The following is a 17022-nucleotide window of genomic DNA, read 5'->3' on the forward strand; positions in this document are numbered from 1 at the left end:
GAAAAAGAAAATGACAGATTAGAGTTTAGTTAGAGAGGTTGATTAGCTAAAACATGTAAGAAGTATAAAGAGGACTTTAATGGTTGTGGCAAATTGCACCTACTTTCTCATGTGAGCTGGTGATCCACATCTCTGAATCTTCACAAAAGATCCCGCCACTAGAAAATCTTACTAGGAGTGTGTTCCGCAGGGCTTTAGGAATTCTAGAGAAAATAAATACAGGAAAATTTTCCATAATAATTCATGATGGATAAAGGATGTTAATTATTATAGTGGTTATTTTTTTTTCAATATGACCGCTCTTTGAAAATAATGGGATTTAAAAAAGAAAACAAAACAAAGCAAAAACAAGCCCTGCCTGATAGTGCAGGGACACTGCCTGGATATATTTAGTCATGCATCTTTACTTTTCTGACAGTCCCAACTGCTGAAAATATTCACAAGTGTGATTTTTGCCTTTGTTGCTTTGCTGGGTAAATACAGATAATACACTGCCCTTCTGGGCTTTAAAAATGCTCTGAAAGGCCTAAAAGGTTACAGCTATTTGGCTGTGCCACAGGGTTTCCCAGGGCCCTAGTGATGTGTGGGCAAAGCAATGTTGGTTATGTGGCACTCAGTGAGTGTGCTAGCTACTGCCAATGTCATCTAGATGATACTACTGAGACAGGACCTCCCAAGCCACACATGTGTCTGTCCCAAGGATTTGGAACACATCCCTGAGGCTGTGATTATAGGCAGTTTCCTTGGCACCTTTCGCCATTACTCCCCAACTGCCTTATCTTTCAGTCATCCTTCAAAATGCTAGCTTTGAGCAGATGCAGCCCAGTCTGCCTTATTCCCCAGTGTATATCACTAGTGCTTTTTACAGAGCCTGGGGCACATTAGGGGATCTATCAACATTAAATAGATAATTGACCAGGGTTGGGTATCTAAACTTGCATGGACTCCTACACAAAGTCTAGTCTCAACCTGAGCTCCAAGAAGTTAGGATTAAGAGAAGGATTTGTGGTCACATACTGAGAACACTTAATACCCAGGCAGTAGTGAGGCCAAATATTAGTAACATAGAATACATGGGGATGATGTGTCTTCTTCTCCACCCCATTTCAGCCTGGAAAAGTCATGTGTCTTGACTGTGCTCTGAGCTGAAGGAAATATAGAAAAATTAGCTTACATGTCAAGAAGGCAGATGCATGTCAGTCCTTATTGACACTTTGGAAAACAGGTCTAGGGACCGTTTATTCGTCCAACAAATATTTCTTGAGGCCCTACTATGTGCCAGGAATGATTCTAGGCACTGGTGATATATCAGTAACCAAAACAGACAATTTCCTTGTCCTCACGGGTTTCCATTGAAGTGGAGCAAAATAGACAGGAAACAAAGAGGTCAATAGCAAAGGGTGGTGATAGAACTATGATAAAGAGAACTAAAGCAGGCTGAGGGGATGCAGTAAGTCAGGGGTTGCTATTTTAGCTAGGCTGGTCAGAAAAGGGCATCCTGGAGCAGAAACACTATGGACAGAGACATGAATACAAGGATCATAATAACATCTCAAGAAAGAGGATTCCAGGATGAGGGAAGAGTGAGTGTAAAGAACCTGAAGTAGGGGTGACATTGGCATATTCAAGAAACATCACGAGGGCCTATCTGGCTGAAGAGTGTGCAAAGGAGAGAGCAGTAAGAAGTGAATTCAGCAAGGAAATGGGAGCCAGTTGCTGGAAAACATTTTAGGCCAAGGCCAGGACGTTGGGTTTATTCTAAGTGTGATGAGAGGCTTGTGAGCAGAGAAGTCATCTCCATTTTTAAAGGAGGACTCTGGCTGCCTGTTATGTTGAGAAGAAACACTGGAGACAGAGGGGGAAACAGGGAGACCAGCTCCTGTTTAGAGGAGCCCCAGCGGCTATTACAGGAGATCTGGTAAGAATTCACAGTAGCTTGGATAAGGATGGGAGGGCAGAAGAAATAGTAAATGAAGAAATCTGGGATATGATTTAGAGACTGAGCCAATGGATTGAAGGTAGCATTTGAGAAAAAGAGAAGACCAAGGATGACTTCAAGATCTTTTACCTAATTAAATGGAAGTTTTTCCTGTGATGGGACACACAAGGATTGGGTTTTGCGAAGGGGAAATAAAAGATTTGGTTTGGGATCTGGGATATTATTATAGTGACCTGTTGCTGCATAACAAACCACCCAAGACTTAGTAACTTAAACCTGCAATTATTATTATTTTCCATGTTTCTGTAGGTTACCTGGGCTTAGCTGGAAAACTCGTGATTGTTTTTCTCTGGAATTTGCAGGGAGACATCTGGGGCTCACACATCTGACTGGCAATTGATGCTGGCCATTCGCTGGCAGCTGCCAATGGCAGTGCCAGCATATGTTGCTTAGTCTCCTTACAGTAGGGCAGTTGGATTGCAAGAGGGAATACCCCTAACCGTTGCATTCCAAAAGAGCCAGGTAGAAGTTCCAAGGATTCTTATAACTAGCTTTACAAGCACCCAAATGTTACTTCTGCTGTGTTTTACTGGTTAAGCAAACCACTAAGGCCAGCCTGTATTCAAGGGAAGGGGAGTAGGACTTAACCTCTTGATCTGAGGAGCAGCGCACACGTATAGGGAGGGAAGGTGTGATTGGCAGTCATCTTTGGACACCATCTATCACTGACACTCTGAGATGTATATTGATATTCAAGTCTGGAACTCAGGAAGAGACTGGGTCTCCAGAAATTGGGCAGGAAATTTCTTCTCAGAGATTTTTGGTTAGATTGTTAGACCTGATATTGTTAAATTAGAATTTGCTCTCCTGCTTTTTCTTTAAAAAAGTGATCTAGCTGGAACTATGTTATTCTTTTACACATGCCTGTGGTAGCTAATAAATGAACTGCATTCTTTTTAAAATCATCATTATTAATTACTTAACACAACGTCTGATACTGTAGACACTTAATCATTATTAACAGCTATTACACTGGTGTACTTCCTTATTCACATTATTTCTAAACTGAATAGATGTCCTATGCTACATCTCTGTGGCATGCATTTGTCCAGCTATATTCATGTTGGGTTGATTGTTCCTGATATTATAAAACATTTCAGACCCATTCTTCCTTCTGACCCCATTATTAATGTATGTACCTTTTCTCAGCCTAGAGTCTTCAGACGTATTTCCCGAGTCCACAAAACCTATAAGATTAAACTTTTCTGGATTTTCACACATATGATAATCTTGAAGTAATCTGAGCACATTCTAGAATTCCAAGACTACCTCCTTTTATTGAAGTACTCCATGCAATTTCATAGGGATATTTGCATTTAACATATGGTCATGTTAGTACCAAGTAAAGACAAATTACTATACAATACACACTCTAAGGTTTTTGCACTCATTCCATAGAGAAAGGTTTAGTGGTCCATATCATTGGCATATGAAACTATAAAAACCTTAGACCTGGCCATTAGTACATATTCACAGAGTCATTGGCTATATTGTGAAATCTTATCATTAAATTACCAATGGTTAGATTGTAAATGCAGTAGTGAAAAACAAAGAATTTTTGTTTTCAAACAGTATATTTTTCAAACAGTATATTTTCATTTCAGTATCATATTTTGAAATCTGACGGGGCACCTGGGTGGCTCAGTCAATTAAGAGTTGGACTCTTGATCATGATGTAACAGTTCATGCGATGGAGCCCTGCATGGACCTCTGTACTGACAATAAGTAGCCTGCTTGGGATTCTCTCTCTCTCTCTCTCTCTCTGCCTCTCCCCCACTTACAAGTGCATGCACTCACACTCTTTCCCTCCCTCTTAAAATAAATAAATTTTATATGTATATAATTCAGAAGTGTGCTAATGATAATGGATAAAGGATTTTAAAAATGCTTATTTTTAAAAACGATAAGAAAAAAAGATAACAGTAATGGTCCAGCTTTGCAACAAGTGAAATGAAACACATCAATGCAAGCATCAGCAATTTAGTGGCAGCAAATAACATCATTCATTACTCTAATGTTGATAATTTGCATTTTATTGGTTTTGTAGCTTAGTTTGTATTTAATTTGTAAACTTGATTTAGTTTTAGATTTGCATAACATCTATGAGCATAAGGCAGTTACACTTCACTCATCTTAAAGAAACATAATTAAAATGATTTAAGTCAATGCTGATGATTTGTATATTTGTTTCCTTTAAAGTCTTGCTTCATTACTCATGTTTGAGAAATACTGACTTTGTGAATAAACTTCTATAAATCTAAGAAATAGTCACATCATATTCTAGAAGGAAAGTAAAGAAAAAAATCACTATAGGGCTCATTTTTTTTTCTTCTCAGAGATGTTTAGAGGCTTATAAAATTCTGGTTCCAGTTGTTTTTTGTTTGTTTGTTTTTGCTGTTTGTTTTTTAAACATTTTCTGTTTGTTTTGCCTGTGTGGAACATAGGAGAAATTTCTACATGTATCTCTAGGCCTGCTTTCTGGTTTTCTAGAGAAATTTGCTCTGATTATATCAATCTACTTTCAGTTTCAGAAACATACCAAGCTCTTTGTGACCTCAGCACCATTGTACTTGCTGTGTCTTCTGTTCCAGCTAGAGCACTTTCCCTTGGCTTTTTGCATGGCTCATCCTTTTAAATCTTTAAGTCTTTGCTTAAATTTTCCTTCCTCAGGATGCCCTTCCATGATCACCTCTGTTTAAAGGAGTCTCCTCTTATTTTCTGTCACCACCTTATTCATTTCCCTCATAGTACTTATAAGATCTCTCATGAATTAAGATGTTTTACTTGGAGCACCTGGGTGGCTCAGTCAGTTCAGTGTCTGACTGTGGCTCAGGTCATGATCTCATGGTATATGAGTTCAAGCCCTCCATCGGGCTCTCTGCTGTCAGCACAGAACCTGCTTCAGATCCTCTGTCCCCTTCTTTCTCTGCCCCTCCCCCGTTTTCTCTCTCTCTCTCTCTCTCTCTCTCAAAAATAAATACATATTTAAAAAAATGTTTTACTTGCCCACTGCCTGCCTCTCCCATCAGACTATAAGAGGGAATGCTGCATATCTGTCTTTTTGACTATTGTAGCATCGAGCACAGTCTGTGGTACACATAGGGACCCAATAAGCATTTACTAAATTTGGAAATATGCTAATCACTGCTTTTATGACTTCATGTATTCCTGGAAACCTGTCATCTAGGAAGCCAGGGTGAAAGTACCGATGACTTCTCAATGGTGAAAAATACCCAGTGAGTGAATTAAAGAATCCAGTAGAAGGTCTAGGTGTATTGGTTGAGCTGAGTGGTGCAAAGCAACCAAACCTAGGGATCAACTTCCCAATAGAGGCAGTTTTGCTCACTGAGCTGCAAATACCCAATTGTTCTCCTGATTCCCATGATTTGCCGGCCCTCATGGTTTGATGAGGGGGTAAGAGGGGAAAAAATGACCCTTTAAGGCCCTGTCCTATCAGACCATGCCAAAATGAGTACCTTAGTCAGGATAAGGACTATGCAAGTTGATACCCAATTGATGGATTCAGTGATCAAAATAATGACTAGCTTCCAAGCCTTGGATTTTATCCACTTGTCTTTGAACTCTGATGAATTATGTATCAGATAATTACCACTTTTCATTATCTTGAATATGCACATTTCCCCCACCTTGTAATATTTCTGAAGTCAAGATGCATCTTAATAATTTATATCATGTCATGATTTACTTGGCAGCCTTTTTATTTTTTAAATAATATATAGAACAATGTACATCTTACAATTCATGGAACTTTGGAGTCACTAAAATAAGTGACCCTCTCTCTCTCTCTCTCTCTCTCTCTCTTTTTTTTTTTTTTGAGACAATTGGTTAATAGCAATTGGTTAAATGAAGGCTCTTACTAGTGCTTTTCTAGGAACCAGCCATGGTAGAAGCATTTCAGCAAAGAGGGTTTACCAACAATTCCTGTGCCACCATGATTATCTTCCAACCAAGGAGTAGGTTTTGTTTTTCCTTCACTTGAGTCTAGGTCAATAATATGATTTACTTTGATCAACAGAATGTGGGGGAGTTGACACTGTGTGACTTACAGGTTATGACAGGACTTCCATTTCCTTTGAAGAGCCAGCCATGTCAGTGTACATACAACTACTAATACCCCCCAGCCATCAGCCAACCCAAGTGCCCTGACCACATGAATAAGGCCATCTTGGATCTTCTAGCTCCATGTGATCTGCCTCAGACAACACTTTGAACCATCCCCATGGAGCCTTGTCTGAATTCCTAATCCATAGAATCATGAAAAAGAACATGGTTTTTGTTTGAGTTCTCTAAAGTTGAGAGTGTTTTGTTACATGGTAATCGATAACTGGGACAGCAACTGAGTTAGGACTTAAGTCCTATAAACTATTTTCTCAATTTCCCCCAGTTTGGAAGAAACTCTCCTCCTCAAATGAAGAAATACTCTTCAATGATATGAGCCTTAGAAAAATTGCCCATGTTTTCCCCAGATCATATTTCCCAGCACTAACAAAAAAAAAAATCCATGAAGTACTATGAGAAGACACAGTTCAAAAACAAATTGTGCTGGAATCATCATGTCCTCAAATCACCTTTCCATTCACAATTTTTTCTACTCCATGTGATGCTTCATTGAGTATGTGGAGTTCCTAAAAGATGTTTTCCTGCATAGCCTAATGTATAATTCCCTGCATAATCACCAGAGAATCACCTCTAAAAATGTCTAATACTTCAATATAAAAAATGATTGCCTAGTCATGGCAATTCCGTAAGAGAACAATCTTTGAATGACGACTGTTGTTTAAGACCATGATTAGTCAGAGATAATGATCTGGATCTGACAAGCCTCAGAACTACTAGGGCACAAGGCATGTGCCCCAAAGCAACAATTAGAGGGAATAGTGGAGGCAGATCTCCTGAGAACTGCCACTCAGAACAGCCATCCCTGCTGACCAAGCAGGATATCCTCAGTGTGTGCAGCAGTTTCTCAATAGGAAGTGTGAACATTAGGAACATTGCAAAAGGCAGGGCAATAATTCTGAAAGATTAATATCCGGTGAGGTGTGAAAGGAAAACGTAAGCTACTTACTTTGCAGTAACAGCCTCAGAATGGAAAGCTATTTTGGTAGCCAAATGTTGGAAAGTTAACATTAACCAAATAAAACCATGGGGTCATAAAGCCAGGAATGTGCATGAATTCATAAGTCTGGTTTTCCTAAGCTTATTTGCTCTTCCAGAAGAAATTTTCCTCTATTGCTCCATGAAATATGATCATGTGTATGTTTACACTTTAAAATAAACCACATTATCTCTTATGGTCCTATTATTCCTATTCCATAGCTTAATCCATGTATGCAATCCAATTGCTTTAACATTTCTTTAAATGTAAACATAATACTTTCTCCTTTGTGTCTGCCTCACCTTCTTAATGGGACACTAAAATTGAGAATGCAGGGCACCTGGGTGCCTCAGTCAGTTAAGCGTCCAACTCCTGATTTCCTTTCAGGTTATGATCTTATGGTTCCTGAGGTCAAGCCCCATGTTGGACTCTGCAGTGACAACACAGAGTCTGCTTGGGATTCTCTCTCTCTCTCTCTCTCTCTCAAGAGAAATAAACATTTTAAAAACTTGAGAATGAAATATCTCCTGCAGCCTTTGACTGGCACATGAGGACTTCTCTGGGATCTAGCAGGGGCAATAAAACCTTCTGTGAGTCCAAATGAATCTGTTGTCCCAGAAAACCTAGGCAGTCATTCTGTTCCATATGGAATATGTCTGGACATCAATCTACTGATGGATGCAGTCAAGACAAGGATCAATACTATCCCTATTATGATTTAGTGGAGACTCAACTTTATTTTAAATTACTTATATAACATCCAGGAGAGATATTAACCCAGAGAAAACTATAGAATGGAATCATTACCAAGAAAAAGCAAACCACAAAGGAAAGGAGACTGTGGTCGCAGAAGATTTCAGCCTGACAGATACTACCATGAATTCAATGATCTGCAATGAGACAGAAAGAAAGTGTCCTTTTTCCTAACAAGGGCAAAAGCCTACTGTCATTTTGTGGTTGTTGGAAAAGTACACTGACACTCAGTTGGCAACACCCCGCTGAGGCCTCCAGCTTTTTCTCTGGACCCCATCAACATTCCTGAGATAACAATGTCAGATATTATAGGCCATGCATTAAGAATCCGCATTTGAAGCTGGAAAACTGCTACTGGTTTTTCTGCAAATAAATCTAGAAAAAACATCTTATGCTCTTTTCTAATAAAAGGAGGGGGTGAGGAATTCACATGAACTCAAAGAGCCAAAATTGAGTTTCCTGGGACATGACTCTTCTCTCTTGACAAGAATAATTTAAAGTAGCTTTGGGGGTGGGAGTGTGAGATGTCCTTATAACCTCTCCCCAGTCTCCAACATTTACCCTCACAGCGCCTGAGTGTTTTCATTTCTCTTTGTGACACTCTACTGAAGGATCATCAACTAAGCCTACTTCTAAAGATACAAATGGCCTTGGCAAAGAGTGAAGCAGTAGAAACGCTGATTTCACCCAAGGGCTAAGCACAGAGAACTGGGACCAGGCAGGGCTCCGGAAATGTGTTTGTGAATTTGAACTTGAAACTTGAAGGTTGAATGTATATAAGATAGATTTTGTTGGGACTCCCAGGTGAGGCACCAGAGTTTAGCTAGTGAGGCTAAGGAGAGGGGCAGCTGTAGTGGGGGAATGACTATTGGGAAATCATGGACCTGAGTGACATAGGACAAGGACGGTGGGAAACACTGTGCATTCAGAGGGAGAGGCTTTGCAAGGTGGTAAAGCATGTAAAAGTTGTGGAAGGGGGCCTTTCAAGGTCAGTATCATCTAGGGTTAGCTGTATTTTCAATAAGGGATGAGGGAGAGCTACTCATCCTCCTTCTTCTTCCTCCCTCTTTTGGTTCCCAGGGTCTAAGACTTAGGCTAGGACTATTGATCCCAAGACTTAACTTCATGGTGAACTTCTTCAGTCTTCTTGGCATCTGTGGACTGGTTTCTTCAAACTCAGTCATCCTTGTTAACCATGTTATATGGCACGATATTCTGCAAACCACTGGCTTAGAGAGACAACTCATGGGCTGCTTTTAAGGTGATATTGTCTGTACCTCAGCTAAGATTTGCAAGGGTCAGTCTTCTGTTACTACACTCTGAGTTTATTAGGCTCAAGCTCCCTTGGTCAGCCTGAAGAACCACAATTTGCTAATGAGGGTTGGGCTTGAAACAGTTGGGCAATGAACCAGTTTCCTTTATCTTCCTTTGCATTGACAATGGTCATCATGATTCATATGACATAGTTCCTCGAAAGACCAAAAAAAAAAAAAAAAAAAAAAAAGATGCAAAACAAAATTCACAAAATACTTCCTACTGCCTATGGCTTACAGATACATATTTTAATATCATTTTTAAGTGCATAGTTAAGAGTGTTTGGGTCTTCAGAGTTGGAGGCGTTAGAAAAAAGTATTTCTGATAACCGAATATAGGTAATTGAACTGTATTTGTTTCTAATTTATCTTTTCTTTAGTTAACTTTCTCACTGCAAACAAGCTAAAAGGTAGTGAGTTTTAGCACAAAGTTGACTTCTTAAACATAGAAGTAAAGAGTTAAGGCTTTGTAAGGATGTACATGACACAGACAAATTAAAAACAAATTATATTATGGATTAAAACCCTGATGTTTGAATCTCCTTGTAACAGTATAGTTAAAAGAAGAGGTCCAATCAGGATGTAGTAAGATGATAAAATTACTAAACTAAACTAGTGTGGTTTTCAAAGTGTGGCCAGGGACCCCTGGGGAGCCCTGAATTCTTTTCAGGAAACCCACAGAGTCCTGCCTTTTCCAACTACGTATCTGTGTAAGGCTGGATTTTCATCATATACTTCAGCTAAAACAGCACAACTGACAGATTGAATGCAGAAATAGATAAGAGATTCTACCTGTCTTCTCTGAAGCCAGACACTAAATAAATTTCCAAAAATATGACACAATGAAGTGTTTTTGCTACGTTTTTGAGGAAGAAAATATAATTAATTTTCATGAAAAATAGGCCATTTATGTTAACATGTACTGGGTAGTTATTACATTAAATCAATGAATATATATTGAAAAAATTTCTTTCCTTTAATTTCTAGCATTGTCAATGTTAATCAATATAAACTATATAAGCAGAAGGTCTTTAAGGGCCTCAATAATTTTTAAGAGTGGAAAAGAATCCTGACTGTAAAACAGTTGAGAATTGCTCCACAAATCCTGGCTTCTTTTCCTCAACCTAATTCTCTAAACTCTGTAACCATCTAAAGCCTGTTTCTTTAGCTTAAGCTGGTTACCACCTTTACTCCCTTCTCAATTTCCCTCCAACAGTATGCTCATATGCAAGGGTAATATAAAAATATTTAGCAACTGGTATGGCATGGAAACCCATCAATTAAAACATTCGCAGAACCACTAAGCAAAGATCATGTCTGACAGCAACAGGTTTAGTCCCTCTGTCTCTGAGCTTCTCTGCCCTTTCACTTGTAAATCCCATCTGCCTGTGCCAATGTGAGAATTCCCTCTCCCACCCAAAAGACTGTCTTGCTCACAAGTGAATCCTCTCACTTAGTGTGGCACCTGGTACATTGTCAGGGCTCCACTGGAAACTCTATCTGAGCCCACACTTACCTGTCTTGAGTGTAAACCCCTCCCCTTCACCTAGCAGTGTCCCTCCAACCAGTCTAGAAGAACATAGCGTTTCCCTGCAATGACACAAAAGGAAAAGGTCACCAACCACTTTCATCACCATCCTGATTTGCTGCTAGGAGGAGATGGAGCTTCAGGTGGTCTAATATTATGCAATGTCTTGAACACCTGGAGAAGATTTGTTTAGCCTTAGAGAATGGGCGAAATGCCTCAGAGACCTTAGTTTAACCAAGCCATTTAATCCACTCTAGTTAAAACCTCTTAGCACGTTACACAGTGGGCAGCAGAGTGAGCTTCTCAAGAGAAATGAATGGAATGTATTTAGATGTCTTTTTTTGGAGGGATGAGATTACGAGAATTGGGAAAACCAGATGCAGGGGATTTCCAAAGGTCTGAGGCCAAGCTGATGACTGCCAACTCTGCACACTTAGATGGAGTTCTCCTAGGACGTGTACTTCCTCATGCACTTGTCCTTTCCCTCTGATTTGCTGTTAAGGATTGAACTGTGCCTTCTCAAATTCATATGTTGAAGTCTTAACCCCCAGTACCTCAGAGTGGGACCTTGTTTGGAAACAGGGTCTTTACAGAGGTAACCAAGTTAAAGTGAAGTCATTATGATGGGTGCTAGCCCCATATGACTGGTGTCCTTGCCAAAAGGGGAAGTTTGGACACAAATACATACAGAGGTAAGACAATGTGAAGATACAGGGAGAACAACTTGCGAATATGAAGACAGACGTGTCTAAGCCAAGGAGAGAGGCCTGGAACATGGCCCACCCTCACAGCCCTCAGAAGGAACCACTCTTGATCCCAGACTTCTCACACCCAGAACTGTGAGAAAATAAATTTCTGTTGCTTACAGCACCCCGTTTGTGGTACTTTGTTACAGCAGCCATAACAAACTTGCCTCTGGGTTCCCAAATCACAGCCCCATTCTTTCCTCAGGAGAAGAATTCTAAGGAGTTCTTTATTTGAATAAAGTGAGGTATAGAAAAATAAGGAGCAGTTCCTTTTAACAAATCCCTCAGCCACACATGGCTTGTGGGATTGGCCTCTTCCTCCACCTCCAGGGCTTCAACAATAAATGAGTGGAAGTGTTGGGCCCCCTGAGTGGTAGGAACCAGAGTGCGGCCTGGCATTCATGGAAGCCAGGCCCCTGCAGCCTCAACACAGCCCTCATTTGGGGATGCCCTTCTCAGGGACTTCTCCTTCTGCTCTTCAGCCTTGCTAGAGCTGACCCCAAAAAGTATTGGCCCCATGCATCTTGTTCCATCAACATCAATTCTAATCTGCAATCTTGTGAAGCTATTCAGGGTTTTGATGTTGCTACTGACCTTGACATGGCCCAGTCCAAACTCATCCTCTTCAGCTGTTCTCACACCCTCTTCTGTTCTTCACTTCCCCAATGTCCTCACTCTTCTCATGACATGCTGACCAGAGAGTCATCTTTGGCCACTCTCTGTGTTCCTTCTGCTACATCTGCTCTGTTGCCAAATCTTGTACATTGCTCTTTACAATTTCCTCTCACTCTGCCTTTCCTGGCATGTCCATTACCAGCAGCCTCGGTCAGGCCATTCATGCCCCATGGATGAAATTGGGATACCGTCTGACATTGTCCACTGTTTGGACACCAGGGATATTTTGACTTGGGAGCATCTAGTAAAGGATAGGGTAAAAGATATGGGGAGGTCTAAGAAGGGGTGAGGTGAGAGTCAAGGATGGGTTGTTGGTTAGGGACCAGATAAGGCTAATGGGCGGGGGAGTGGAGGGGAGGGGTGGGGTGAAGTCATCTAGTGCACAGATTTCATGGTACTAAAAAGAAGCTGAAAGTTTAATGGTTTGTTTTTAGGGGATTAAAAGTTGATATGAATGTTAAAATGTCAGCAACTACCACAGAATGTCAACATCAGAATGTCACAGATCATTGCAGACGCCTCCATCTGGTTGCTTGAATTTCTTTCCTCTAATGCTGTACATACTACCACCATACTTAAATACGTAATTTTGGTTAAATGTATTATTTCAGGTATTCACAAAGTCAACAATTTACAGAGTATACTTCTCAATGTTGAGATTTGGTAGGAAACAAGATTGACTCAGTCCTTGTTATTTTCCTATCATCCTCTCCAACAACTCCTGCTCCAAATAATATTTTAAAGCTGATTCTTAGAGTTATTCACCTAATATATGTGTGCACATACATGCATACATACATATATATGAAGATACATATGGCAAATATATTGCTAAAGCTCCAGATACAGACTTCTGATTCATTTACTATCACTGAAATGAATATACTAAAGAGTAAAGATACTCAGTGAGGGAACTCATACAAATAGTATTATTTTCCTTTGAATGCTTTTTCATTTATAGGATAAAATGGGAAAAATATGGGGACATTTTTTAAATTGTAGGAATTATCCCCTCCATCATCCCATACTTCTGTCTTCATCATTTTCCTCCTTCCAATGTTCAGCTTGGGAACTTTTAAGCTTTGCTTTTCGAAGTTCATGTGAGGAGGTCAAGCTTTGTTGCTGGGTTTGGTATTCTTCTGACTCCCTAAAGTTGTAATATAAATAGCTTCCGGTTTTAATTTTGAAAGACAAAGAAGTAAGCTGTTGCTTCCATCCTTCTCCCAACTCCCCTGTTCAGATAGTCAAAGCACCAAAGGTGCGGGCAGTGCCGCTTCTTCTCTCATCGGTATGCAAGAGAACTTTCTCTCCATTTTTTTCTCTCCAATAATAACTCCGAGTTTTTGGAGAAGTCGATCAGTTCAAAAATGACATTAAAAAGAGTCATCACACAGTGTGGTCAGATATGATGAATTATAACAAAGTGCTGGGTATTTTCTGGATTGAAACCAACTAAGGCTAAAGTTCAGTTTGTCCTGGGCAAGCATGAAGCTGAGTGCCCATCTGTGATTAGGGGCTTGATTCATCATGAGCCGAGCCTCCTCTCGCCCAACCGCTTGCTTGCTCAGATTTGGCGAGGGTCCAGGGGAGGAAGTGGGGAGAGGAAACCAGAAAATACCGTTTTTGTTCTCAAGTCTCCTGAAGGGATAAGACTTGTCTGGACTTGTTTGCAAACTTTTGGAGAAAAACCTCACATCTGACAAATGGAGAGTTTCCGGTTATAGAAGCAGGAATTTATCTAGGTTCTCCCTGGGGTCATGGGCAGGAGGGGAAGAGAAAGAGACACCTTTGGTGAAGGTGTCTATTTACACAAACATGGAAAGACATGGGGTAGAAAGATGGGTCCCAGAGAATTAATTCTTGTCCCAGAAAGCTGGACATCTGCCTTCTCTTAGTGCCCTTGGGCCTGATGTGCAAGTGTGCACGAGTAAGCCATTCTGGCCATGTGGTTTTTTTTTTTTTTTTTAATTTTTTTTTTTCAACGTTTTTTTATTTATTTTTGGGACAGAGAGAGACAGAGCATGAACAGGGGAGGGGCAGAGAGAGAGGGAGACACAGAATCGGAAACAGGCTCCAGGCTCCGAGCCATCAGCCCAGAGCCCGACGCGGGGCTCGAACTCACGGACCGCGAGATCGTGACCTGGCTGAAGTCGGACGCTTAACCGACTGCGCCACCCAGGCGCCCCTGGCCATGTGGTTTTAAAGTCAATGTTTGTTGAGTGAGGTACTGAGGTGCCTGGTCCTGAACTGTGCATTTTGCAGGCACTGTCTGGGTTAGTCCCCTTAGGACACAGTGACTCTTTGGCCCCAGTTGGCAGAGGAGAAGACTGAGACCCAGAAAAGTTTCAAAAGTGCGCCCAAAGTCACATATCTTGTCTCTTCACACCCTAGAACTTAAGCACCACAGCAACCTCCTCAGTGCTGTCACTAGTTTTGTTTTATGCTTTCTCAAAATTGTCTGTACTATAGAGATTGTGCACATAAAGCCTCCTATATGCCATTTATTCAAAATTCAGTGAGCCTTTCCCGAGAATTATTAGATGCCAGGTTTGTGCGAAGTGGAGATGAAAATATATTGCCACTGCCCTGAAATAGCTCAACCTCATTCATTCATTCATCCATTCATTCACTCATCTATTTGGCAAACTTTTCCCAAGCATCTCCCAGGCACCGTACTAGCTGCTGGAAATAAAAAATAAAAAAAAAACACTGTGTTTGGTGTTCATAGTGATAATAACAATACTGATAATAACGGCTGACATTTACTGAGCACCTGATGCATGCCCCCCACTGCTCTGAGCACTTTGTATCTATTCACTCCATCAATCCTCATCACAAATCTGTGAGACGGGTACTATTATCTTCATTTTACAAATGAGGAAACTGCGACATAGAAAGATTAAGAAACTTAATCTTGCTAGAGTCAGGATTCAGACACAGTTTAAATACTGTACATACTTGTGGGAAGAAAGTACAACGAAAAATTTTGTAATGCAGTGAAATTTGTGAGAACTGAGGTCAGTCCATGGTCACTGGGACCAAGGGGAATCAGTGATCAAATGTACCTGTCCCAGGATTCAAGATAGGTATCTCGTCCTCAAAGTGGGCATGTGGCTCCTGGCAAAGCTAGAAGAGTTGTCAGAGTGTGGTGAACTGGGTATTTAAGAGGCAGAAATGAAATTATTACACTTTTTTTTTCAGTTTCATTTCAGATATCTGGGGCTGTTTCTGCAATGACTAAAATCAGGGTAACATGGAAGAGTAACTGTGGCTGTGCTTGGAGGGTCAGCTCATCCTAGTAAGAACCCAGAGATGGTTATTTCCCTTATTAAGATTCAAATTTAAGATTGTGTGTGTGTGTGTGTGTGTGTGTGTGTAGTGTTCTTTCATTCATTCCATAGATGTTTATTAAGCAACTACTATGTGTCTAGAAACTGTTTTAGGCCTTCGTTCAGAAAAAAATACCCTTGTTCTCATGGAGCTTACATCCTTGTGGGTGTGATAGGCTACAGGGAGGCTAAGATAAGACCTGTGTAAAAGTATTGCCAGTTTGGAATTAGGACTGTGGGCATGGGGACCTGGCGCTTGAATTTAAGTAGAGGGGCCAAGTGGACCTCTTTGAGCAGGTGATGCTTACACAAAGTCCTCAAGGAGATAGAAATAGCCAGTGCCAAGGTCCTAAGGTAGGAGATACCCCATGTGCTCAGGGAATAGCCAGGAGGCCAGGGGGACCAAAGAGGAGTAGGTGAAGTCAGAGAGAAAAAGCCCAATAGAGTCTTGTAGACAATTGTGATGACTTTGGCTTTTCCTATGAGTGAAATGGGTGGTGGTGTGGGGTTGGTAATAAAGGAACTGAGAAAGAGTTTGATTCTGGCTATGTTTTGAAGCTAACATGTTCTAATAGATGGTAGGTGGGGTATCAGAGAAGACAAGGTGTCAAAGACTACTCCATGGTCTCTGGCTGGAGCACCTGGAAAGATGGAGTTGCCACCACTATGATGGGGGAAGCCTTCCTATGGAATTGTCTGGGGAGAGACCAGGCCTGTTCTTTCCAGACCCTTTAAGTTGAGGGACATCATTAAACATTAAGGTGGAAGGGTGGGCTGTTGTGCAGAAGAGAGGTCTGGATGAGCGCTACACATTAGGCATTTGGGTGCTATGGAAGGCACGAGACTGGAGGAAGTCACCAAGGGAGCGAGACAAAGAATGTGAGAACTGAGAACTGAGCACCTGCCACCAGTGGTAACAGGTGGGAGGGAGGCTGCCGGGGAGACGGAAGGAGGAGCCCCCATGGTGGGAAGCGGGGTCCGGAAGCAGAGCCCGTGTGTCTGGGATGAGCAGCCTGTCTGCTTGTCCACAGGAACGGGCACATCCCAAGTGAAAGTCATGTGTGTGCCTTACTCAGAGTCTAGGAGTCAGGAGTTAGTCAGACAAAGCAGTTCTAAGGGACAGAAACAGCTTCTCTCATCCTGCCATGAGGAGAAAAAAGATAGTTTTAGCAATTTGCATAATAAATCCTGTGAGAAGGACCGGTGTGGGCTCAGTGATGAATGAAGGAGATGTCAGCAACATCAGTTAGTCATTAAGCCACTTCTTCATTTGCTGTGTCCATGTGGTTTTTAGAACTAGGCTGGAATTTGTTTAACAAAACAATCATGGTCTCCATTTCCCCCAAATCCTTAAATCTAAAGATCACTTTTGAAAGGTTGGGTCATGCTATAATATACTCCTAGAGGTGTCTTACTTTCATTTTCGGAATTTTATGGGGAAAATATATATGGCGCCCCAAAAAACATATCTGAAATTAAAACCAAAGTCCTCCTTGTGTTCACCAACATCTTCACCCTCTCTGCGTCCAAAATGCATTTAGTGCCCACAAGTATTCATGACTT

Source organism: Neofelis nebulosa, chromosome 4, assembly GCF_028018385.1.
Source record: "Neofelis nebulosa isolate mNeoNeb1 chromosome 4, mNeoNeb1.pri, whole genome shotgun sequence".
NCBI lineage: Eukaryota > Metazoa > Chordata > Mammalia > Carnivora > Felidae > Neofelis > Neofelis nebulosa.